The 12,301-nt window shown below is 43.3% G+C and overlaps 1 pseudogene across 1 annotated transcript; it reads right to left on the bottom strand.

Annotated features, from left to right (window-relative positions):
- Positions 1–1,129: 1,129 nt before the first annotated feature.
- Positions 1,130–2,709, bottom strand: LOC147897805 (flavonol synthase/flavanone 3-hydroxylase-like; annotated as a pseudogene). The gene is made up of 3 exons (XR_015541677.1): positions 2,158–2,709; positions 1,698–2,022; positions 1,130–1,548 (listed from the first exon to the last, which is right to left on the bottom strand). The product of XR_015541677.1 is annotated as a flavonol synthase/flavanone 3-hydroxylase-like (transcript).
- Positions 2,710–12,301: the final 9,592 nt, after the last annotated feature.

Below are 12,301 nucleotides of genomic sequence, written 5' to 3'. Positions count from 1 at the left end.
TGTTATGTAGCTTTCCAAGGGGGGAGGAGGGGGGAGAGAGAGAGAGAGAGAGAGAGAGAGAGAGAGAGGCTACCATCATGAGTTAGCTCCTCTATTTGGGTAGAATGGGTATGACTTGATATATTTAGTACACTTTTGAATTCAAATTGTACTACGGTAAAGGTCTTTATACTCAAATTGTTTGAAAAGATTGCTTCCACAAATTTGTGAAGATAATTTGTTTGGGATACATGAGTATTGTAAATATGGACTTACAAGAGCACAAGTGCTTCTTTTCTAGTACTATGCAGTCTTGCGTGCTAAACCATGAAGTGCTTGACATGCTTTTTTTGTAGAATGCTATGTTGTAGAGTGAATTGTTGATATCTTTCCATGATGAGGGATTGCTGTGGTGGGTGTATACAATAAATATGGTGCATTTGTAGAAGCACAAGTTGCTCACAAGCTTTCTATTTGGGGTGTAGTCTCTTGCAAGGTGGGAAAGCTCAAAAGGTGCTTAAAAATGAGCACAAATGTATCAAATCTAGGGCCTCTCTCAAGAGAAGGTCATTGAGCACTCGAATGTTTCACATGTAGGGCCTCTATGTCGAAGAGACATCACCTTCCACTGCATGCATTCACATGTCACACATATGCTCTTTTTAATCGTGCAAGGCAACCATTGCCTATGCAAGGCAACCATTGCCTGTGCAGGGTAGGCAATGGTTGAATTGTTTCTAACGGATGCAAAGTATTAAAGGATGTCAACACACAACCTTTTTTGATGCACATGAATCCTTACTTGTTGGTGGATATTTATGCCAAAAGTGGTGCACCATGCTTCAATTGCTTGATAAGCTTCTTGGTCAGGACATACTTGCTATTATTTAAATTTATGCAATGAGCAAAATGTGGTTCACCTGGTAAGTGCTTCACTAAGTGATAAATGACAAGCTTCCTATTCAAGGTAGGTGAGGAACCGATGAACTGTGGGGTTGGCTTGCAAAAGCACAAGTACTTGACGAACTCGCCTTTCAGATTCTGAATTTTGAAAGGAAATGTGCACGAGGGCCAAGATGGTATATATAAATATTTTGCAAACACATCTCTCTCCATTGTAGATCACATCCATTGTAGCAATGGATATTCATAGCAATGTTGGACACCGCTAGATTGAATAAACAACTTTACCTTCATCTCATATATATTACATACTAAATACGTGCACATCGTCTGCATAGTGCTAGATCTGAACATTCTCAACCAGTGCACTCTGGAAGTGATCTCCTTCTCATCTTCTGAAATTCTTCATGTGTTGATTGCATAGTGATAGATTTGAAGATTTTCAACCCCTAAATTCTTGAAGTTGCTGTCCGCCCTCCTCTTCCGAAACCTTCCCCAGTTGATTGGTTTGTACTTAGGAGGGTTCTGCTCATCCGTCAGTTCTGGAATCGGAGAAACGTCAACAGAATGGGTGGGATTCAGGAACAGAGGGAACGAGTACCTATCTTTGTTCTCATTGACCACAACTCTGTGTTCTACGCTTTGATACCTATCATTACTCCATACCTGCAAAAACAGTTCATCAGACAATTCAGAATCCTGCACACCAGAACAACTCATGAACTGTATGCGAAGGTGGAGAATAGCGACGTGTGTCAATCAACAATTGAAGACTGATCCTTCTGTACTATATGGGTGTGGAGCCAAGTTTCAACCTGTATCATATCACCCACGTTGATGACAAGTGCTTCAGAATCAGGCTTTACACCAATCCATTCTCCATCTTTCCTTTTCACCTCTAACCCTCCAACTTCGTCTTGTAAAAGAACGGTCAGACCTCCGGCGTCCTTGTGCCTGTTAACACCCAAGGCTAGCCCAGAAGCAGGACAAACAGCGTAATGGTTCAAACGCACAAAGCTCGAGCCCGGGCTGAAGTACTCATGGAAACAGTATCGTGGAAGTTCAAGGCTTTCAGATATCAATTCAAGAAGGTAAAACGCAAGTTTCTCAGCTGCAGCAGTATATTGCTCACAAGCATCCCTGCAGCAAAAATCAATTCGATTTTCGCAAGCCCAAATATGATGGCGGGTTTACTCTAGACCTGAATCTTTTGTGTGAGATTCCATAAAGTGACTGCATGAACGGAAGTGCAGGAAAAGGGGCAAACAGAATCACCTTAAACTAGGCAGACCTGTAGGCCATTGATTTTCGACAGTTTGAGTCTCTTTCTATCTCCTTCAAAATCCACCGGGAGTTCTAACTCTCCTCGACTTGCGAAATCAAAAACCTCTTTCCAGTCCCTCACGTTCTTGGTAAGCTCACTGTCGTTGTAGCCCAAGGGATTATCCGCAGTCCTCTTTACCTTTCGTTTCTCGTCCAGAGGCAGCGCGAAGAAGGCTTCGGCTTCCTCCTTCAGCCTGGTGACAAGGCTGGGCGGTATCCCATGATTGATGACTTTGAAGAAACCCTACGTCTCGCAAGCCGTTCCAATCTCTTTCGCTAAGGTATGAATGACCTTCTGATCTGGGGGGAAGAGAGGAGGGGAGCGAGATCGATGAGAGGGATACGATCATGGGTGTGTTTGTAAAAATCGTGGGAGTGGGAAGGGCGATGCTCAGGTGGTTGAACAAACGCGGGATCGATCGTGAGCGTATCGGAAGGCTTAACGATTGATAAGTCCGCCTGCGCACCCATGTCTCTGCAGAAGAGCTATACGAGGACTACTCAACGATTGAATGGGAGTATGAGGCCATGGATGATGGTGTAGCTGCAATTGTGTCCAAGTGCATTCCCTACGTCAATTCCAAGTTTGTTCAACGGTAGTTTGTCATTAAGCCACTTGTTAGAATTGTAGCCTTCGATCTTCCAAAAGATCTAATTATCATGCTTCAACTTAACTTTATTAGACGAGCTCGCTACAGCCCAATGCTTTAAGCACACATTCGGATTTGGGGGCTTTTAGGAAAAGTTGTGTAATAATCCACATGTTTCTTTTATTTGTCCTTTCCTTTTTCTTCTCTCTTTTATTTCTCCTTTGACTAGTCCTATTCATTCCTTCCCCTAATTTTCCATTTCCCCCTCCCCTTCCCTTTGTTTCAAAATGTATGTATGTTTAAGTAATTGAAATTGCAATGCATGTTAGGCTTTAAGAATGTATGTTTTTTAGAAATAGGATTGAAACATATGATTTCCCTTTTGAAATGATTGTGTGTTTAATAACTTGAATTTGCAAGGCCTATAGGTTTGAAACATATGCATATGCATATTCTTAAAGCTTAAAAGCTTTATGCTTGGTTTGAAGCGTATGCACAAAGCTTTAAAGCTTTAAGCATATGCTTCAAAGCTTTATGCATATGATTTAAAGCTTTAAGCATATGCTTCAAAGATTTATGCATATGCTTTAAGGCTTTAAGCATATGCATAAGCATATGATTCAAAGCTTTAAGCTTTATGCATATGAATAAAGCTTTAAAGCTTTAAGCATATGCATTAAAGCCGAGTTAAAGCTTTAAGCTTTATGCATATGCTTTAAAGATTTAAATATTTAAGCATATGATTCAAAGCTTTAAGCTTTGTCCATATTCATAAAGCTTTAAAGCTTTAAGCATATGCCATAAGCATATTATTCAAGCCTATATGATTCCTGAGGCTTTTCCTTTCTTTCAAAAGGAATGTGTTCTTAATTAGCTGAATTTGCAAAGCCTATAGGCTTGAAGCATATGCATAAATCTTTAAGGAGATGCATAAGCATATGGTTCAAGCCTTTAAGCTTCCCCTCCCTTTCGTTTCTTTCAAAGAAAATGTATGCATTTATTCAGGGGCAAGGATTCCAGGGAACATAGTGCTGAACTGGATGGAGCCTTCACCATTGTGTTGCGTAAGAATCCTCTCCCTCCCTAAAAACATGCTTGTTTAAATAGAATGCTTATTTAAATAGAATGCCTGAGAATCCTTGCCCTCCCTAAAAACATCTTGTTTAAATAGAATGCATTCTAAATTTTAAATAAAATCTCGTCAAAATTTTATATAAACTCTTTTGTTTCATTTCACGAAGGATGGCGATTGGAGGATCAAGTGGTAAGGGTAAAATGCAACCCTTCTCCGATAGTACTACCTCAGGTCGTAGTATGGACAAGGCTCACAAAATATTTGATAAGCTAGATCCCAATACTAGGGAAAACTCCTTTGCAAGTGGGAGGAGGAGAGACAATGAGCATAGCGTCCATTAGCCTTTGTAGAGATCTCCCAAGGCGCCACCAAATGTGGACTAGGGAGAGAGAGAGAGCCATCGTTGACATAGATGCTCGAGCTATAGTACAAGCAGTGCCATTGGGGGGGGGAGTCAAGCTGACTCCTAAAATTCTACCCCCCTCCCCTATGAGGTTAATAGGGAGTTTGAAACGGGCTTGTATTCACTGAATTCAAGAGGGTGGTGATGATTTCTGAAGCAGTCCTCATCTCCACTCTTCTCCTCTCCATCTTCATATTCGTTCATGGTATCAGAGCATGGTTGTCCCTTCCACTAAGGCGCCATCATTCTTGTGAGAGGGTGAGAGATATTGAGAGTTTCTAAGAGTTCATGAGTGATCTTGAGTGTTCTCTTCCGTGAGAGAATTTCCGTCCATTTGATAAGAATTTTTGTTCATTGAGAGTTCTTCATTCTTGAGTAAAGAGACTCATGAGGAGAGAGGGAGGGGCTGAGGGAGGGGGAGGGGCAGGGGTTGAGGGCGAGGGAGGTAGGGATCCCCCTCTCCTCTACCTACTCCCTACCAGCCCCCCCCCCCGCATCTACCCCCCTCTCCTTTACCCCGCTCTCTTCTACTCCCCTCTCCTCTACCCCACTCCCTACCCCCGCCTCAGCCGTCTCCTCACCCCCTCTCCTTACCCTCCGCCTCAAGCCTCTCATCTACCCCCCTCTCCTCTCCCTTGCTCCCTATCCCTCGGCTCAGCCCTCTCCTCTACCCCTCTCTTCTACCCATCCCCTCTTCATGTTTCCCCCCTCTTTCATTCTCCCGCAGTGCTTTTGGGAATGGATGGAGCCTCAAAAGTGTTCAAATTGGCCTCCTCACCTCGATTGGCGATGGAGATTCTGTCAGCCATCCTTTTCCACCTCCACCGGCCACGAAAACTATTACATTTTCTGAAGACGAGTTGCAGTAGCTCAAGAAGGACGTAGAGATTAAATGCTCTACCACGTTGATCACATGCATCTTCGGGTATCACCCTTCGAGATCCCAAGCCAGAGACTAGATGCTTGCAACTCTTCCCCCATACCTCACTCCACGACTTTTAGATGTTCCTCTTCTGGGATGAGGTTTTTTCCAGATTGTCTTTGACACTCCAGAGGTTGCGAGCACCTTGCTCAAAGCTTAGCTTTTACACCTAGGACACAGGAAGATTTTCTTTGATGCCTTTTCCACCCAGTGGAGGTAGACAAGAAATTTTTTTTGCTCTTCATTAGATTTCTCGAGCTTCCCTAAGTTTACTATCGACTTCTTCCTATCATTAGGGAGCATTTTGGCATGGTTGCTGAGATCCCCCCTCCTTGGGTTGCTGTTGACTATAAAAGAGGCAACCAGGGCTGATGGGGTACCTAGAGTTAGGGTCCTCGGTAAGGATCCTAACCTCACGATGGACCATGTTATGCTTCAACACCTGGATGGTTCTTTTTTTTGCCAAAGAGTAGAGATTGCAGGAAGGCAGGACCAGTGTAGGATATGCAGGACCATTGGGCACTTTGCCACGGATTGCCCTAGGAAGAAGAAAAGGCCCAAGAAGCCTTTTGGTACAACAACTGCCCCATGGCCTCGACAGGGGGTGGTACATGTACACTACTTGCTCATCGGCCTCGACAAGGGGGTGGTACAGGTCCTGCACCTGCTCCTTAGCCTCGACAGGGTGGTCCTCCTCAGGTCGGTGGTACAACTCTTACTCGCCAAAGTGCTCTTCATCGGCAGAGCGATCCTTTGGTACCGTTGTTTATTGCCTATGATGCCTCACGACCTTCAGGGGCATTCGATGCACCTCGTTGGGTTTTGGTTTGTGTGCAAATTCCACCTTCAGTTCTTGAGGATGCATTAGTGGACTCTAATTCAGCTAAGGTTGTTCCTCCAGTCTCACCTCACACAGTCTGAGAGGCTTCTAGCTTCGACCTCCTCCCAATTGCAGCTTCTTGCCTGGACCCAGCGGGTCCACCTTTATTTGGTTCGGCGGTGCCAGACCCTCTCCTTGAGGCATGAGAGGTCTCTGCGGCCATTCAGACATAGGGTCATCTTGAGTAGTCCTCACTTCCTCCCTTGGATAGGGGGAAGGGGATGGTTTACACTATTGATCCTCTTCCCTCAGAAGGGATCCTTTGCACTTTGGTGTCTGGCCTGATTCACAGAAACTCATTTTCAACTCTAGCAGATGCTTCAGATTTCCCAGAGGAGGAGTTTGTGCCCTCTACTTTTGGTAAGCCAATGATTGGGTTTCCTATTGATAGTGCTTCTTCATCAGGTGGTAGGGTTCTTTCCCATGTTGATTTTCTGCCACTTGGTTCCATTCCTCGCTCCTCGAGCAGGAGGTCTTCCCCTATTGAGGGGTTTGTTTCCGCCACTAGGTTGGGTAAGGTGTTCCATTATACATCCTCCCGTTGATGAGGATTGTTAGTTGGAACATACAGGGCCTAGGTGGCGTCCCACATCATCGCCGCAGACAGCTGATTTGGGATCAGCTTCATCCAGGTGTTACTAGGGGTTCCATTGATGTCTTATTTATTAAGGATCACAAATTGGATTCTAGGTATTGTGCCAACTGAGGCAAGTTTCTTTTTGGCCATATGTTTTGGTCGCTTGCCTTGGGCACTAGGGGGGGCACTTCTATTTCAGTTTCACAGTCGGTTCTCCCCTTAGTTGTTGGACACAGAGTCATTATCCCCTCTAGGGCTTAGTGGATTATTCTCTTGATTGGAGGGCATAAGGTTGGTTTTCTTAACGTGTATGCCTCCAACATTAGAGGGGAACGTGTCATTATGTGGAAGGATTTGCTTTCCTGGGGCCCCATTGCAGATTCGTGGGTGATTGGAGGTGACTTCAGCATGGTTGAGTTACCGTCAAACAAAAAAGGAGGTAGAGAAGGAGGACTTCACTCTTTGGAGAGAGCGGCTTGGATGCCTTCCTTTTTCACTACTGTAGTAGAGATACTGGGTTGAATGATGCCTTTCTTATCCACCCATAGTCCCTCCTATTCTCTTGGTCGAACAAGAGATAGTAGATGCCTATTCATGCACGCATTGACAGATTCTATGTTCAGGACTACACTTTCAGCACTTCACAAGGGCAAGTGCCCAGGTTCGGATGGCCTCACCCCTTCTTTGTTCATTGCATTTTGGGATATGATTGGAGACTACATTACATCATCCCTGTAGGGCATTTGGGACTCCAGCGAGATGCCCAGGTCACAGTCTCATCCACCTTATCCCAAAAGGGGGTTGCATAAATTTACGTGTCCCAATGGAGGCCTATCACACTTTTGGGGGCTTGTTACAAGATTCTGGCCAAGGCAATCAGCCTCTGATTGTAGCCCCTTCTCCCACATCTTATTCATGACACTCATACAGGATTTTTGCATGGCAGAAGCATTTTTTATAACATTTTCTCCTTTTGGGAAGCTTCAAAGTGGGCCATGCAGAGCGGCCAGAATCTAGCCATTCTAGTTTTGGATTTTGAGAAATCTTATGACAGAGTAGATTAGGATTTTTTGGAGGTCACCCTTCTACATTTTGGCTTTACAGATGCTTGGATCAGAGGTGTTTCCTCTTTGTATAGATCAGCCCACCGCCAAGCCTCTTATTGGTGGGGTAAGGGGTGAGAGATTTCCAATTTCCAGATCAGTTCATCACGAATGCCCCCTTGCTCCTTTTCTTTTTTTGTTCGTGGCTGAAGCTATGAGTATCTATACTAGATCTCAAGTTGATATTTGGGCTAACACTTTGCATTAGATGGGAAGAGGCGCTATTTGACAGTGAGTTGGTAGATGACACGGCAATTTACTTGGATGCCACACCACAGAGGCTCACTTCTTTCAGGACAGCATTGGATTTATTTTGCTTGGCGGCGGGGGCGCAGATAAATTGGCATAAATCCAATGGCTTTTGGATCAATGATGAGGACATTCCAAGATTGGGGGCTTGACATAGGTTTCACTTGGGTTCAAAGGGGTGTGCTAGTCAGATATTTGGGTTGCCAGGTCAGCTTGAATATTTCCTCCATGCAGCAGTTTCCTCCAGTGTTGGAGAGCATTAAGAGGAAGCTCCTTTTTTACAACTCAAACAAGCTAGACCTTGCCTCTAGAGTTGTGGTGGTCAACCAATGGCCATGGCCTTGTTTGTTTGCTCTTGCTAGTGCCATTCTAGGGATTGCATCATTCAGCTCAGGAGACCGATCAAAAATTTTCTTGGAGTGGGCTTGATGGCATAGCAGACATTTTAGCCAGGGTGGCTTGGGAGACCCTCATCCTCCCTACATAGGAAGGGGGTCTCAATATTATTGATCCAAATTTACAGTGCAGACTCTGCAAGATGGTGGTGCGGGGACTTATGCCAGGGTAGGAGTCATGGAAGGCATTTTTTATTAGTAGCATATAGACATGCACACATTCTTTAGGAGGAGACTGGATGGGAAGTATTACATGGATCTTCACCGCAGCACACCTCAAGTCTCCTTCGTTCCCTCTCATGGTTGCCATCCTGAAAGCATGGGCCAACTTCAGGAGCACTCTTCGGAGGATTCCCCCTTCCTCTCGTGAAGAGACTGATAAGTAACCGGTCATGTGGAATGACAGTATATTGGATGGTCTTAGCATACCACTTGGTGCTTCACTCTACATGCAGTGGTCCAGATGGGATAGGGGACTTGCCTCATCTCTGGGATCATGGAAAGCTTTCCGGAGGCTTCCAGAGGAGACTAAATCTCAGTTGACAGGACATCTCAGAGGGAGTGCAAGGAGCATCTTGCAGATTGAGGCAGCCCTTCCAATGGAAAATAAGTTCTGAAAGTATCAAGGTATTGGTGGTGATCTTTTATTCATAAAATAATGATAAGATAGTTTTCATTATGTGGACAAACAAGCTGACAGTCCACCAACCACAGCTAGCCGCCTCTGCCACCGCCGCCACTGATAGTCCGACCATCTATTCGCTTATTTCTAATGCATTTTTCAAAATCCGAATGGATGTCATATTCTTGAATTATATTAGCTTTATGGTTGTGTTTTTGGATACTGTAATTGGAAAGATTTTGACAACCAATAGTAGTCCAATGATAGTCCAAGTGTGGCAGAATCTAGTAAAAAATCAGAAGTTAGCCAAGGGATTAAAGATCGTTCAGAATTTAGTATTCCAATGGATTGATCAAAGACAAATGCAAATAGTTCAAAGACAAATGAAGGATTTATTTGAGGACTTGACACTGACACATGTTGCAGATGTTGGAGCTTCATCGACCTATTCCTTTTTGCTTGATCGGAGCAATCTATCCATTCCGTGCTAGTGGAATGTGAATATGTTGATGCATGCATGGTTCTATTTATTCATTTTGTATGAACTATCATGGATGGCATTATATTTCATGGGTTCCAAGCCTTGGCATGTGGCCATGAAATGGTATAATTGTAATTAGTAGAACCAACACCATGGAGGTTAGGAAGGGCTCGAGTCTTCAACCTTTTGTTCCAAAAAGAACTATCCACGGGGGAGTGCCGGGTGTTGAGGGGTATTTAGGCACCTAGGCTAAGTCAAACTCATGTGGAAGTTGGAAGGTCATAAGTCACATACATGAGTGGCAGTTACAAAGAACCATAGTGAGAAGTTATAACTCCTTTTGGGATCTTCTTTGTAATAGTTTCTTGGTATGTAATAGTCAAAATGTTGTCTGACAGTATTTAGCCTGCATATTCCCTTTTGGCAAGCTTAAGGCTAATCCTATGCGAATCTAGAGGACAATGATCCATCTTCCTGAATGGAAGGGAAGTACTTTGGATGTAGTTCCATTGTTGAAGATAGTTCTTTGTTGAAAGTTGTATTTGGATTACTTTTCACCTTTCTAACTCTTATTTGACTGTGTATGCTTGCACTTGCTTCATATTAATGGTTGGAAAGGTGGAGTTCTAAAATGTTGAAGACTACATGTACCCTAAACACAAGGGTCTCTTGACTCTATGAGTTCTCTGCTCGATGAGTTATGAAATTTATTACTTATTAGTCAATTCCTTAGCTTTCTTTGTCATTTCTCGGTAGTAAGTAGTTTTTGGTAGCAGACCCTTAATGAGTTTTGAATGATGGGAATAAATTGCCACCATCCTTGAACATAGGAGACGCAATTCAGAGTTGGGATCCACATTGTTCAATGTTTTCATTTTTATTTCTGAGTTGCAATAGATTTAGCATCATTCCCCCTTGAATTACAGGAATCTCATCTCGACTCCCAAATCCTCACCCAAGCCCTTAGCCATCAAATCAATTGCCCCTCCTTCTCTTAAAGTCCTCAGCCACCACTGCCTCACCATAAGAGCTTTCTAGAAGACTGCCAACTTGCAAAGGTCCACTAGCGTGATCCAAGATTTATAGTAGTAGGGCCTGAGTGCATATCTCCCACGAGAAGGTAGCAGGAATCATCAAGTGTACTAGTGGAAGGTATTCGGGGCACGAAGATGCTATGAGCCTCTCTCTCAAGGTCTACACTTAGGATGAGGTCTACTATGTGGATGGGGATGAGAGTGATACTCTAAGAAGAGAAAAATTGGGTTCCAACTGTTCAAGTTTAGGCTTTGAAGGTTGCCTAGAGAGCTAGAGCTTGCATCACTTATCACATAAAGCTATCTCATATCAATAGAGAAATCCTCAATGAGGTGTGGAGGAAATACATGAGAGGTCCTCCTTACCTTCTAGAAATGATAATGCTCTCCCTTCTCCATTACCATAAAGACAATTTAAGCACTGAGTAAGGAAGAAGATGATGGGAGGAACGATTGGGTAGTAAAGGAAATAAGTTATCATGGCAGAAATAGAGTGATTACGAAGGGTTACAAAAAGTTTGGAGTTTTTTCAGGTGATAACAAAGAGGTAGATATTATAGACGACAACAAAGACAATGATAAAGAGGTAAGAATAATAGCTAAATTGAATATCATAACTAGAGTCCCTAGCCAAATGTAGTCGAATGGAATCTGCAACTGGAAATCCCATCATATCAATGGTTGCATGAGTCTCCATTTCTTTGGCATGATGATCTTGCATTAATGTTTGTATAACATTAATACTACCACGTGGCAGTACATGATGCATCCTTGTTCACTCTACGGCAATCTATGGCAACAACGGACATAATTACAGTCTAGAACAATGAAGATGTGTGTAGAGTAGCGGCAAAGCTCCTCTTGTAATATCTTGAGCCTAAAAGATGGTATGATGAATATAAAAGGATGAGGATAGCCAAAAATCTCTCTAGAAAAGATCCAATTATACTTGCAAAATCAGGATCTAGAGAGAGAATGACTAAAAGCAACACTTTTTTAGGTCCCTTCACTTTGTGAAGGGACTCAAAACGTTCCCCTACTCTGTGTAGGGACTAAAAAGGCCCCCCTAGATTTTGTAGGGACTCATGGGGTTCCCCCACTGTTTGTAGAGACTCAAAATATCCGTGCACTTTATGTAAATACTCAAAAGGTCCCCCCACTTAATGGAGGGACTCATGAGGTTCCCCCACTTTGTGTAGAGACCCAAAAGGTATCACAAAAAGTGGAGGGACTATTTTCCAAAAGGTCTCCCCCAAAAGTGGTCCCACTCTGGAGGTACCTACGAATTGTGTAGAGACCAACATGTATAAATATCTCTCAATGGAATGAAGCTCTTTGGGACTTAATGTTCCGTTCACTTTAGTGTTCATTGTTCATGTACTTGTTGTCCTTGCATCCATTCTCCCTCAATGTGATAGCATGCTCTAACCTAAGTTTGAAGGGATTTTGAATGCCACAACTTAAGAATGAAGGCAAAACATTTACTTTGCACACTCAAGAAAATTTGCAAAGAAGGAAATAAAGGGGAGCAAGGAGACTGCAAGGAAGGCAGATACAATTGTGGTGTACCGTTAAATCGATATAATGTCTTCTAGAATTAGATCAATGATCGCTCATATATTAAAAAATATTGTGTCTTTGTCTCTTTTAGATTTGTACATAGTTGTTTATCTTGGAATCAAGAATGGAAGCATGTTATTCGGAAGAGAACGCACAAGTTGTTGAGGTAGGTCTCCAATTATGTCTGAGAAAAATGGGAAAAAGA

Source organism: Dipteris shenzhenensis, chromosome 10, assembly GCF_047967505.1.
Source record: "Dipteris shenzhenensis isolate YYH24624 ecotype China chromosome 10, Dip_SZ_1.0, whole genome shotgun sequence".
NCBI lineage: Eukaryota > Viridiplantae > Streptophyta > Polypodiopsida > Gleicheniales > Dipteridaceae > Dipteris > Dipteris shenzhenensis.
Note: the sequence above shows the minus strand (reverse complement) of the source record. Positions and strands in the feature narration are given on the sequence as shown.